Source organism: Mizuhopecten yessoensis, unplaced genomic scaffold (genome assembly GCF_002113885.1).
Source record: "Mizuhopecten yessoensis strain PY_sf001 unplaced genomic scaffold, ASM211388v2 scaffold11169, whole genome shotgun sequence".
Lineage (NCBI taxonomy): Eukaryota > Metazoa > Mollusca > Bivalvia > Pectinida > Pectinidae > Mizuhopecten > Mizuhopecten yessoensis.
Window position 1 is genome coordinate 790,231 of NW_018408914.1, and position 13,474 is coordinate 803,704.

Here is a 13,474-nt window from a genome sequence, read left to right on the forward strand (position 1 = left end):
AACCAGCATATCGTCAATATCACAGACAGTATAGAGAACACGACAAAACAGGAACCAGTACATCGTCAATATCCCAGAGAGTAGAGAACACGACAAAACAGGAACCAGTACATCGTCAATATCACAGAGAGTAGAGAACACGCCAAAACAGGATCCAGTACATCGTCAATATCGCAGACAGTAGAGAGCACGACAAAACCGGAACCAGCACATCGTCAATATCACAGTTAGTGGATATAACGACAAAACAGGAACCAGCACATCATCATTATCACAGACAGAGGAGAACAGGACAAAACAGGAACCAGCACATCGTCAATATCTCAGACAGTAGAGAACACCACAAAACAGGAACCAATACATCGTCAATATCACAGAGAGTAGAGAACAGGACAAAACAGGAATCAGCACATCGTAAATATCACAGAGAGTAGAGAACACGTCAAAACAGGATCCAGTACATCGTCAATATCACAGCCAGTAGAGAGCACGACAAAACAGGAACCAGCAAATCGTCAATATCACAGACAGTAGAGAACAGGACAAAAAAGGAACCAGCACATCGACAATATCACAGAGAGTAGAGAACACGCCAAAACAGGATCCAGTACATCGTCAATATCGCAGACAGTAGAGAGCACGACAAAACCGGAACCAGCACATCGTCAATATCACATACAGTAGAGAGCACGACAAAACAGGGACCAGCACATCGTCATTATCACAGATAGTAGAGAACAGGACAAAACAGGAACCAGCATATCGTCAATATCACAGACAGTATAGAGAACACGACAAAACAGGAACCAGCAAATCGTCAATATCACAGACAGTAGAGAACACCACAAAACAGGATCCAGTACATCGTCAATATCACAGACAGTGGAGAACACGACAAAACAGGAACCAGCACATCGTCAATATCACATTTTTAGGGATTTTGGGGTACGTGCAAGCTCCCGAATCCCTTCAGAAGGGTTTTGCGCCTTCAGTCCGAGCAGTGCATAGACGCAATTTTAAAACCCGTGATCACTAGTACTCCCTTTTTAAAATTCCTTAATCCGCTCTCGGTAAGCTTTTATCGGAAACCGAAGCAGGTTAATATATCATGATTAAGCCCGTTTCCCTATTTGTCGGTTAAACGATCCGGTTTTGATACTATCACGTTTGTAATACAGATCCACTCATACTAAAATACGTGACGTTAGAAGAAAACAAAATAACAGTCGTTTTTCATCATTATTACAACGAAAATTAAGTCGGATTAACCTTTTTTTTTAAACTTTGCTGACATTAATCATTTAAGTTAATTTTCAGTAACATCGGTCAGTATACCGTATCTCATAGGGGAGACAAGCTAGGGTAAGTTCGGCCAGAAACGTTACTGACCTTTATACGTCTCCGGTTCGGCCACTCCTGATATTTTTGGTCAGGAGTAAATATGTTCAATTTTGAGAATCTTAGCGATTTACTTGACTAGACGGATCATTTATACGGAAAAAGTGTGGGAAACTGTATTATAAAAATACTGAAAGGGGAAAAGTTACTTTAAGGAGAATAGAAAGAAAACTACATTTTACTCGAGCTCCACGGATACCCCCGCTCCCTCCATATATATATATATTACGATGGATTTTATATTTTTGTTGTGATTATTGTATAGTAACAATTTTATGAAGAATTTATATATATTTCGAGATATTCTGTTATTGTGTAAATCAAGTTTAGTGAACATGCTATTGATACTGCCTATGGAATTATCAAACAAAATCCAATGCCAAGGGTCGTCGGATTCATACATTTGATAGATTAAAAAGTCACTCATTAGGAATACGATTGTCAAGGATTAAGGAAAGTACACAATGAAGCCGACTAATAATTGTTAAGTCAGCCTAACACTAAGGTCATTATGTCCAGAACTTTCCGACTTTGTACTTTGATATATGTATAAATTTATATGTAAACAGTCACGTCCAACTTGTTCCTATATAATACGGTTAAACAAGGACATAGTGACATGGTCAGTTAATTATTATCCCGGGCTTATCACCAAAACAAGGGTACCAAACCGACCCTTGGTGACCAGGATCACATGATGTGAAGTTCTGCATTTATTGGTCAAGCAGTTAGACAAAGCACCATCACTATGGTGATGAGTATAAAAAGGCTCGATCTCTCCCAAACAATCACTTTGGGAATGAAAATCTAAAGATCGCCTTGCTTTTATTTTAAGGAGGTCAGACTGGATAAGTGAAACTCTACCTCTCACTTACGCCACTTGCGAGTTTATCATCTCACAGCAAGAACAGAAAAGAAACAAAATATCCTCATAATTCTAGTCTGATATATATACCCAGCCTCATATATCTCAAAGGTTTGTAGCCCATTCATGAAACATGATTTGGAAATCTGTATTGCAGTACAATGTATTTTAGTTCCCGAGGTCAAGGTCAAACATTTGAGAGTATGTGTGTCCTTAATTATTCATCCATCATGATTAAAGCTGATACCATAGTAAGCTGCATCCTGTCAAACCTATTTGGTGCCTAGTTCTGTCGTATGATTTTACTTATTACGTGTTGACGTGACGCCCTGCATATAGCTCGTAACAAACCCGTGATACTTTCATTTTCTCCTGTGACAAGCCGTCATGAACACCACGGGTTTTAGTGCTACGAAAAAGAATTGATTTAAAGTATAGCCAAAGTCTAGTTCAGGGGCCAAAAGTCAATTAATCCGCAAATACGACTAAAAACAACAAACATCTAATAGACCTTTATTCTGAGTAAAACTACAAATTTATTCTAAGATGCACGGGGAAGGAGGTTATTTGAGAGAATATGCGGAAGGCTTTTTGTATCGATCGTTTATCCAAGTTCAGCAGTAATTTTCAAAATTCCAAGTCCCCCACCATCGACTCGGTCATATAATGAGCATGTTCGGTTTTGCCTGTTCAATTATATTACGAGCTGTATAAATCGCAAACAACGTATAACAGTAAATGAGACACGTCGTGGTGCTGGAAGGAATGGAGCAATGTCATTCCACAATGATCTGCCCTAGGACCAGTTTTATTTGTGAAATGACCTCCCGGATACATCAAGCACGGACACTAAAACAGATGATAAAAAAATCAACCATCTCATCTTGAACACCCAGGACTGCGAGTGACAATCTGGAAACCATCTGTAACATGGCTCCGTTAACTTCGCACTTCGCCTGCATCCTCATTCTTTATTCCTCAAAAATGAGAGTACAAGAGATATAAATTTAAATGAAAATAATTACAAAATTCACATGAATTACTTCGCGGCGAGGGAAAGTTACGACTGTTCGGTATTCCCTCGGTCTAGTAGTTCATAGAGTCTTTATATTACACTATATTATACAGTTTATTGTGTTGCACCAGAGACGTATAATACAGAGATTGGCAACTTGCTCTTGGTCTTACCACTGGTCACTGGTAACCGGAAGACATATCGCGAGACTCGCTTCACCTGTGTAATACGTCTCTGGTTGCACCGCGTTAAAAGATTTGTATGTATCTAAGAAAGCCACATAAACACTGCTATTTTGTTCCAGATTTTCGTGTATACATTCCATGTTTTCGGAATATATCCTGTGTTGCGAATGGAGTTCAACATTTTTGGATGAATTCAATTAAAGCTTTTCCTCCATAGCGAGTGCGTTCATAAGTTATCATATCTTTTCCAGGAGCTTTCATGAGTCAACAATTCCCTCGAATGTGAATGCGCTATCCATGTCGTTTTTCTTTATGAAAGGTACGTATATACGTCATCGATGTTTATGTCGTCAGCGTAAGGTTCTTCATAAAAACTTGCGAATGACTCTACAATGCTTTGTGGATCACGTGCCTTAATGTTGCTGTGCATACTTCTGTTTTTTTTTATTCTTGCGTTTCCGTACAACTCGCCAAATCAGTCGCGTATCCACCTCGGCTGTTTCGTCTAGCTCGTTATTGATCTTGTCCATATATTTTTATCATGTGCTTCGCGATGCATGTTCCGGAAGATATTTTTAGCGTTTTTGTAGGACATGTTCCTGTTCGCTAGAGCTGCATTGTGCGCGTTTTCTAATGCTATAGAGTCCAATATGGCTTGAGGTATTCTCTGAAACGTCTTTTTGGAATCGTTTCTTCAGCCGACAATGTCAAACATAAGACTATTTGTTCATATAGTACATCTGTACCAAACTGTGTAGACATATCAAATTCACAGATGGTACGTAATTTTGAAGCGAGAGTAATTGATTCAAAATTAGTCGATCAACAGTGGCGTTGCTCCATGCTGTATGATTCGTGTTGTCTTTCGGTCGCGTATTGTAACTCGGAGCATTGAGGTCAAGTGTGCAAAAGAAAGATCAATAGGTGGTCTAACGCAATCTCAATATCGGCATCGTCCATTATGTTACAATGTCTAACATTGTCAATTGTAGTCTCATCAACAACGACATAATTCAATGTGGTCTCACAAGGTCGAAATGTAAATTACTCGCCTTTACATTTTGGTAGATTTTTTTTTTACAACACACAGGTTTAGGTACCTGAAAATGAAAAAGATAAGATATTGGAGCCACTATCGACAATAAACTATCATTCAATGTCTACATGAATAGCTAAAACAATCAACAAGGTCAATTCCATTGTGGGATTGAGAAGGAGAACAATGGAATAAATGGATCCGACTACTCAGCTCTACATGTATATGAAGGACTTGTGAGGCCACATCTAGAATATGCAAACCAAGTCTGTAGTCCACATCTGATGAATCTACGGAAAACGTCCAAAAAAACTACTGTGCTAATACTGGGAATGGCTAATCTATCCTTCACAAAGCAAACCTCAACGTCAGCAATTACCAACGTTGGCCTGTAAAAGAGCTAGGGGAGACATGATTATCTATTCACCTTTCACGACTACCTTACGAAAGCACCATCGCCACCACAAAGGGAAACAAATTGAAGTTATATAAACAAAGAACTCGCCTAAATATCGGGAAACTTTCGTTTAGACTATAGCACAGTTGGGCTAGGACATTTCGATTGACCAGCTAGGAAACTAAATTGGTTAGAGCAATCTGAAGTAAAAGGTTCGAATCCCGGTCTATCTTCTCTCAAATTTTACACTCACAACATGTTTGTTAATTATATTTTGTTTATTTCATCTTTATTATTTTTTCATAAAAGTCCTGTAAGGTAGGGGAGACTAGGGCAAGTTCGGCCTATTTTTAATAAAGTCGTTCTTGACAGTATGGCATTTGTTGAAATTCATATGTGCATATAATCTACCATTTGGATCAGAAATTCCATGATTTTAATAAAATAATTATCGAAATGGCAAACAGGTCCGTATTTGAAGAATTATGTAAAAAAAAACTTTCGATAGACTGGATGGCCGAACCTTTCCCGCCTTTGGGCAAGTTCAGACAGACAGTCCGAGGTAAGTCTGTCAGTGTGTTACATAAGTATAACTCGATCGTACGCGTCTGTCTCGAGTTTGGAGGGCAGCTGGTTCGAATCCCAGTCTAGCCGTACATTTCTCTTTCTCCTGTAACATTATAAAGAAGTTAAATAATGATTTTCTTTCTATCCCCTCAAAAGTTCTCCCTTTTATTAATGGCATTTATTAATTTCATAATTGAGTTTCCATCGCCACTTTTTCGCGTGAATGTCCATGCCCAGTCAAGTTGAACTGCTAGGATACTCAAAGTTGTAAATATTTGCAAGACAAAAAATATGACTTCATTTATGATCCGCTTTGAGAATTCCTACGAACTAGTTTGTGATAAAGCGGTATAAAGGAACCTCGAGTTATTATTTAACCCAGGCCGAACTTGCCCCAGTATCACATGTCACACCAGTATTTGTGTGGGTTTCTTCTTGTGCGAATATACATTAACCCAAAGACATATGTACACAAAGATGACAGTTTATTAAACATTCACACCGTGAACGGAGACAGTTCCCTGAAATGTACGGACACGTATCGATGTTCAGGCGTAGTACGAAGTTAACGAAGCCATGTAACATGTGATTTTAATCAGATTGTATGACATGATGTCTAACGCGGAGGGTAACCTACGTTTGTTATATATATAGGATCTTAGATAAGTTTCCATTTGATATGAGATTTATGAAACGAGTCTAAGTTTTTTTCTCATATGAAATGAAAACGATTGTAAGATCCTTTTTATCTTATCACATAATCAAGATATTTGAGGCATTTATTCTCGAAAATGAATGTTTACTTCATCATTTCTCCTATCAGATTCCTCGCTGTAAAGCGGCCCAAATTGGACTAAATTGCCTCCTGACCTGGTAACTTCAGACACTTTTAAAACCAAACTTTACTCTCTAAATCATAAATATTTCATACACACGAGTACACATCCGTTGCCATGCACACACTCACAACCTTTCGTAGACGTAGTAGACTTGCTGATGTCCTTTTCCTTATATTCCATTGAAATATAAATGAATGGTATTTATAATTAACTTGTGTTTATAGCGCGGTTACCATGGCACACTGAGTGAATCACTGTCCACTGCGTTCTGTCCGAGGCATGATAGAACACACATATACCGTACGTGACTTAAAACACGTATAAAAAAACACGCCGTCACATGATCTACCGTAAAAATTAAATAGAAGGACGGCTTCACATTTATGTGGGTCAGCTGTACCAGAGACGTACCATGATTTATGTCGAGTTCCTTCATATGACGCATTCGGTGTGTTATTTCAGTTCTGTTATCCGTATAATTATCTATATGTATATTCTTGTGTAGTTTAAGTAAGATGTTGTTCCATTATTCTTGATATTTGACCGGTAATGACTTAGTAATCCTCCCTATAATTGGACGATTCCATTTCGGGCTCTCTACTGATACTAGTCATGTGACACGCATAATGGTGGCATAATATGCAACGCGGATAAACACGAGAGCATTCGAAATGGTCGTTTGACGGGCTACTCAGGTAAGATAGCATATTTGTATGAAGTAGACGGAAGTTAGGAATAACTGATTAATACCTAACGGATACGGGGTATTCATGTTGTTTTCTAGAAAGCGAACTTACAGATAAAGTACATAGGTTTACGACTAGGCCTAACCCTCGGTAGGATTTACACATTCATTCAAGTTGAGAGTTAATGCGGTGAAAAACTGGGTCACCACGCTTCATTGAAATGATCCAAATGGTTAACATAACAAGCAGTGAAAGTGGACAGTGATGCTAGTGTTGTAATCCGTAATATGTAAAAATGTGAAATTATATCATTACCGACTGATGATTTTGGTATTGGTTTGAAATCCATACGGAATCGAAATTATAATTCATATTTTCACTGGGAGAGTTTACGTTGGTGTAGGCACTGGATCTCCCTCACACTTCGAGTAGACACTGTTTCAATTAGCTTAGTGTCAGTTATGAAATAATCATGGTGTTTGTTGTAGATAAAACTAATTTGCTTTGAATTTCCACATAATTACAAAATTAAATGTCTTCGCAGTTAAGCTAGCCTCGGTTGTCACTTTACCTACAATATGTGCCTAATGTATTTCGAAACAATTCTTCAGATGGATAAATATAGACTATACTGGTTTGTTAGAACAGCCAATCAGGGCCCGTATTCATGAAATCGTTCTCATGCTCAAAATCAACTTCTGTTTTCAAACCCAATTAATAATTCTTGTTCTGGTGATTAATTAGTTAACAAATCACATTATGTCATAATTTTTGGAAGGATTTGGGAGAGACTGCAAGACACATTCAATCTTAAATGTTCCCAATTGGCTATCTGACCAGCTGTCACATGATTTAAGCATTAAGCAAATAACAAGAAAGTTGGTTTGAGCACAAATCCATGCTTGAAAGTTGAGCATGAGAACGAGTTCATGAATACGGACCTGATATATTTGTGTGACGGTTTAATGAATGATAGCAGCACCAGTATGGTATGAACTGTAATGGTCACCTTCATCAGACAAATTAAAGGATAAATTAGCATATGTATGAAATGACAATCAAACTTTCAGTTGGTAAATATGGATCGTAGAGATCAGGACCATATAACACAACCATTGAAACATTTGTGTAGCTTTGAATATTATAAGACTCTTTCAAGCTCAAGGGTGTAGGATAAAATCCTGAGGGTGGAATTTTCCTATCCTACACCCTTGGGCATGAAAGTGTATTATTCTCTCATTCCAACCACCAGAATAAGCTCAGAAACCATGAAAACGCGTTTGGACTGGCCACCACCATTTTGAAAATATCAATTTACCCCCAGAGCTTTTTAGACGAAAACAAATCAGCCAGCCGATTTAAGCATATCCCATATTGGCAAACTTTGTTTGCGCAGGAAAATTAATCACAACTTTCTAACGTGTACGCTAAATATATCGTAAAAGGTTTTTAATTTCATCACGTCGCCTTTTCCGCATTGCAGCATTGGAGAGTTCCAAATTCGTGACGTCATGTCATTGTCGAGCCATTGTGATGTCGTGTCGCATGAAATGGCGTGCAAGATAGAAATTTCCTACTCTATCATCTTTATCATACAAATGGCCAGTGATGCATATAATTATTACATGTACACTTGCAGGGGTATTTTATGTACAAAATGATGATCAAATAAATTCAGCTATTAATTAGGATTGTGCATAATTTTTTTAAGATGGGTCCAATTAAAAAAAATGGCAGGGAGGCGGCCATCTTGGATTTGACAGTGAATGGACTTGAGGAATCTTTCTCAAATTTCATATGTAGGTTTCCCTTAGTTTTTGATTGATTGAATGATTGGTGTAACGTCCGCTTCACTAACGAGTAGTTCAGTTGTCCAGCAGACGATATCCCTTAGTTTCTCATTGAGCATGTTTAATTTTGACATTGCTTGGAGAAACAAAATGACCGTCAGGTGGCCATCACAGGTTACCATCTTGGATTTTGACATTGAATGTTTGATATGGCTATTTCTCAGGAAGTACGTACTTCGAGGATCTTTCTCAAATTTCTTATGTAGGTTCCTGTTAGTCTCTTATTTAACATATTTAGTTTCAAGGTGGTTTTGATGAACATAATGGCCGATAAGGGGTTATCTTGGATATTTGACAGTGAATGTTTATTTTACGCTATTTCTAGTAAGATATACTGTTTATGAGACCAGTTCCCTTTAAGGATGCCTGATCACTATTTGAACACTGTCTATCAGACAAGTTCCGATAAAAGATGTCTGATGATTAAGCAGACTCTGTCTGAGATCAGTTCCCTTTAAGGATGCCTGATCACTAATCAGCCACTGTCTATCAGACCATTTACCTTTAAGGATGCCTGTTCATTAGTCAGACACTATATCTGACAAGTTTCCTTTAAGGACGCCTAAACCTTAGTCGGACACTGTTTATCCGACCAGTTCCCATCAGGGATGCCTGAGCACTAATTGTACACTGTCTATCCGACCAGTTCCCATTATAAGAATGCCTGAGCACTAATTGTATACTGTCTATCCAACCAGTTTCCATTAAGGATGCCTGAGCACTAATTGTACACTGTCTATCAGACCAGTTCCCTTTAACTCATTCACCCCTGAAATTTCATAATGGACTATTCCAACCTTTGAATTGGAAGAGTTCAAATGTGTCTTCAGGGGTGAATGATTTAAGGATGCCTGATCACTAATTGGACACTGTCTATCAGACCAGTTCCCTTTCAGGATGCCTGATCCTCAGTACTGTATGTCTTACTGTGCAGGTTCATCCCAATTTAGACCAACAGGAGCATATCCATGATATAGGATCCTGATCCAGGAAGTCTGATCTGTAGTAAGACACTGTCTATCAGACCAGTTCCCTTTAAGGATGCCTGATCACTATTTGGACACTGTCTATCAGACCAGTTCCCTTTAAGGATGCCAGACAAGGGCCCATTAAGGATGCCTGATCCTTAGTCAGACACTGTATGTCTTACAGTGCAGGTCTCTTTAGGGATATGGCAGCTGGTCACTGCCATCAGCCACTGTCTGTCAGACAGGGTTTCTTTAAGGATATTTGTTGGACTAGACAAAGTTCCTTGAAGGATCCATGATGAATTTGACAAAGTCAGTTCCTTTAAGGATGCTTTTTGATGAATCAGATATCCGTCAGACATGGTGATTGGTCCCCTTAGGATATATGGTTCGGTCAAACAAGGTCTCTTGAACTGACGGATCTGATATGTCAAGAGGAATATAAGAAATAACAAGAGTAAACATGCACACATAAAGCCTTTGTGATGTAAATGTAATTATCTTGAAATGTGGAATCATTTCTGATAGATTTACATGTCAACAGTGAGCTGTGACATGGCATGGTGTACTAAAGATGGGAATGATAGAGGGAAGAGTATTGGCACATATACATATATCCAGTGTTGTATCCAAGAAAATCCTCCCAAATTCTTGAGAAAGAATCCATGAATACTGCCAATTTACATGCAAATTTCTAGCCCAAACGCAATAATAATGAAAAAGCTAGGCAGCCTGTGAAGGAATTACAAGTGAGTGTGTGCCACTTTCTATTGATAAGGATAGACAGACTAAAGGAATTTGTAACAACCATGTATGCTTGCTTCGATTGGTGCTTGTACCCACAGATCAACATCAAATATTGGTTGGAATAATTCTATTGCAATGACTGTGGATCCTTAAAAGCCTATAGCTATCTACACGAACAGCAGACCGCACTGTAGTTTTCAGCCAAACTGTGATGTTCAGAGTGTTTAATACATTTAGGTTTTACTTGGCAGGAAATGTACAGATCGAACTAGAGGCAAACTTAGACCATAAGTAGGTACACTTGTTCTATCTCGAGGCAGGCAATTTGTTTTTATCAGTAGAAATATTATTTATTGGTTTGTTTCTTGTCATAGGTAATCCCTTTTAATTATAATAATAAATGTTATCGTGGTGAAATTTTAGTGGAAGATTCCCAATAATTATGTACAGTAATGCCACCCGTTAAACCACCAAACCTGCATACTGCCATTCAGCATCATATATTCCCAAAACAAATAGTTAAAATCACACTATTTTGACCTCGTTAAATACCGCCAATTTGAGTCGAGTACAGGTGTATTCCGATGACAGGAATGTTACGTACGTGTGTACATTGTATTGTTACATGTGACTGCCGACTGACCAGGTAATCAGCTGTATGTTTTGCACGCTCAACAATTTGATACATTAAATTACAATTTTGAAAAAAAATAAAATTCTGAAGGTTATTATTATTTTCTATAGCATAAATTCAGTTGTTGTTTGAACACTTGGGTTCTTAACGGTAAACCTGATATACCGCCAAACTCATTATACCGCCAAAATCACAGAGGACAGAAGTTGGCCTTATAACAAGATTTCATATTACAGGATGATCACGATCATAGAAGCTATAAATATAGGCTGCTTCCACTCCCCTATGTGATACAGTACTTAAATGAAAAAAGTGTCTTTTTTTATTAATTCACTTTTTGAAATTATACAAGTTTTAGATTAACGAACAAGTTACTGCCATATTGAGAAAGTCTTTTACATGTATACATCATGTATACATCATCCATGTATTACAGCAGCAATTATTCATAATATTATACTTGGTATTTTTTATGCTTGACTACCAGTATATATTAAGTCAGTTACTTTGCCAAGCATCTTTCATGGTTAATGTTCATCTGTATGTCATGATTCATTATATTGACCAAAACCATTGAAAACATTTAGTTCAACGTTAACCTCTTCTTCACAAGTGGTATCAATTTAAACAGGTTCTTTTCAATATGACTCATTAATATATTATGGGGTTCAAATTTTAAAGCATATATTTACTCTCAACAAATATTGCCATGGTATGGTAGACAGTATTAGGGATGGGACAATCATGCAAACTAGAAGAAGAAGAATAAGGGTGCTTTAAGGACGAGATGTTTTGTTAAGTTATATGTTTAGGTATAAATGACTTAATTCACTGTATTCCTTATTGTCTAGTAATTTATTACCTTGATCAAATTAAGGGACCTTTTCATAGAGTAATTTATAATTTAGTAGTTTGATTTGCCCTTCGCTGTCTCTTTGATTAAATAAGAATGTGTTATACATGCATGATTTCAGTATTGATAAACAGTACATTTGTACATGTATTCTTGCATTAAACATTTGCCTAGCATGTAGGTATCATTAATATTTAATTAAAGGCCAGTCAGTGTGATGTGTTAAGTCAGTGCCCCTTGCTGTTTCCTATGTTGTACGGGTATATGGTGCCCTGTATCGTGTGCATGGTAACAATCCCATTAGCTACACATTCAACACTAATGTATACCGTTATACCTGAGGAAGAGAAATCAATCGACCAATACAGGCCATACACTTTGCAGAAACACTCTCTAAATGTGACTATACTATAACACCATTAGGTTTCAGTAATGGTTGAATAGAAGTTCACTGTATGATATATTGATAACTCTGATTTAACTGTACACATTAATGTTAGGAGATGAATGTTGAGATTGACTATCTTCTCAATACCTACCGATACTGTGTTATGCACTCTGCATACAGATAAGTTAAGATTTATACTGGCATTTACAGCAGGATTAAATATTAAAAATGATCAGCCAGGCATTCCTTCAAATCTAAGTTACACTCGTTTATGACAAAACTGACTTTATAACATCCCTTAACGGGGTATACTTGAATCAGCATTTCAATATTTCTAGAGACTGTATATCTCGTTAGCTCCTTCTAAAACTACTTGACCAATAAACTTTAGCTGGAAATTTTGACACAACAGGCAGTTGTACACCTCATATTTCATTTTGTGAATGGTATAATTAGTTAGATAATCACAACAGAAACAGAACTTATTCTTTGTCATAAGCAGGTGATTATAGGAGGTATTTACATGTAGTCAAACTATTATAACTAGTGTACATTGAAATGGGAATCGATTGAAATGTTATCATCGATCTTTGGTAGCAATCATATAACCTAAACGAAGATTGATTAATGATCGAAAATAATATAATGTTATGAAACTCCTTCCTTTGACCGTGATGATGCCAATATATATAGCAGCAGGAAATATAGGAATAAATTCTACTGCTAAACTAGTACTGTTGTATAATATGATCAGGAGAATTCTACTGCTAAACTAGTACTGTTGTATAATATGAGGAGAATTCTACTGCTAAACTAGTACTGTTGTATAATATGAGGAGAATTCTACTGCTAAACTAGTACTGTTGTATGATATGACAAGAATTCTACTGCTAAACTAGTACTGTTGTATAATATGAGGAGAATTCTACTGCTAAACTAGGTTTGTTGTATAATATGACGTGAATTCTACTGCTAAACTAGTACTGTTATATAATATGAGGAGAATTCTACTGCTTAACTAGTACTGTTGTATATGATCAGGAGAA

General features: G+C 37.2%; 1 protein-coding gene across 1 annotated transcript in view; it reads left to right on the plus strand.

Moving 5' to 3' along the window:
* Window positions 1–6,916: 6,916 nt before the first annotated feature.
* The window catches only part of LOC110467329 (transmembrane protein 45B-like), a 29,870-nt gene continuing 23,312 nt past the window's right edge, over window positions 6,917–13,474 (plus strand). The window contains exon 1 of the mRNA XM_021524431.1: window positions 6,917–6,997. The gene's annotated coding sequence lies outside the window, so the exon portion shown is untranslated. The remainder of the gene's footprint in view (window positions 6,998–13,474) is intronic.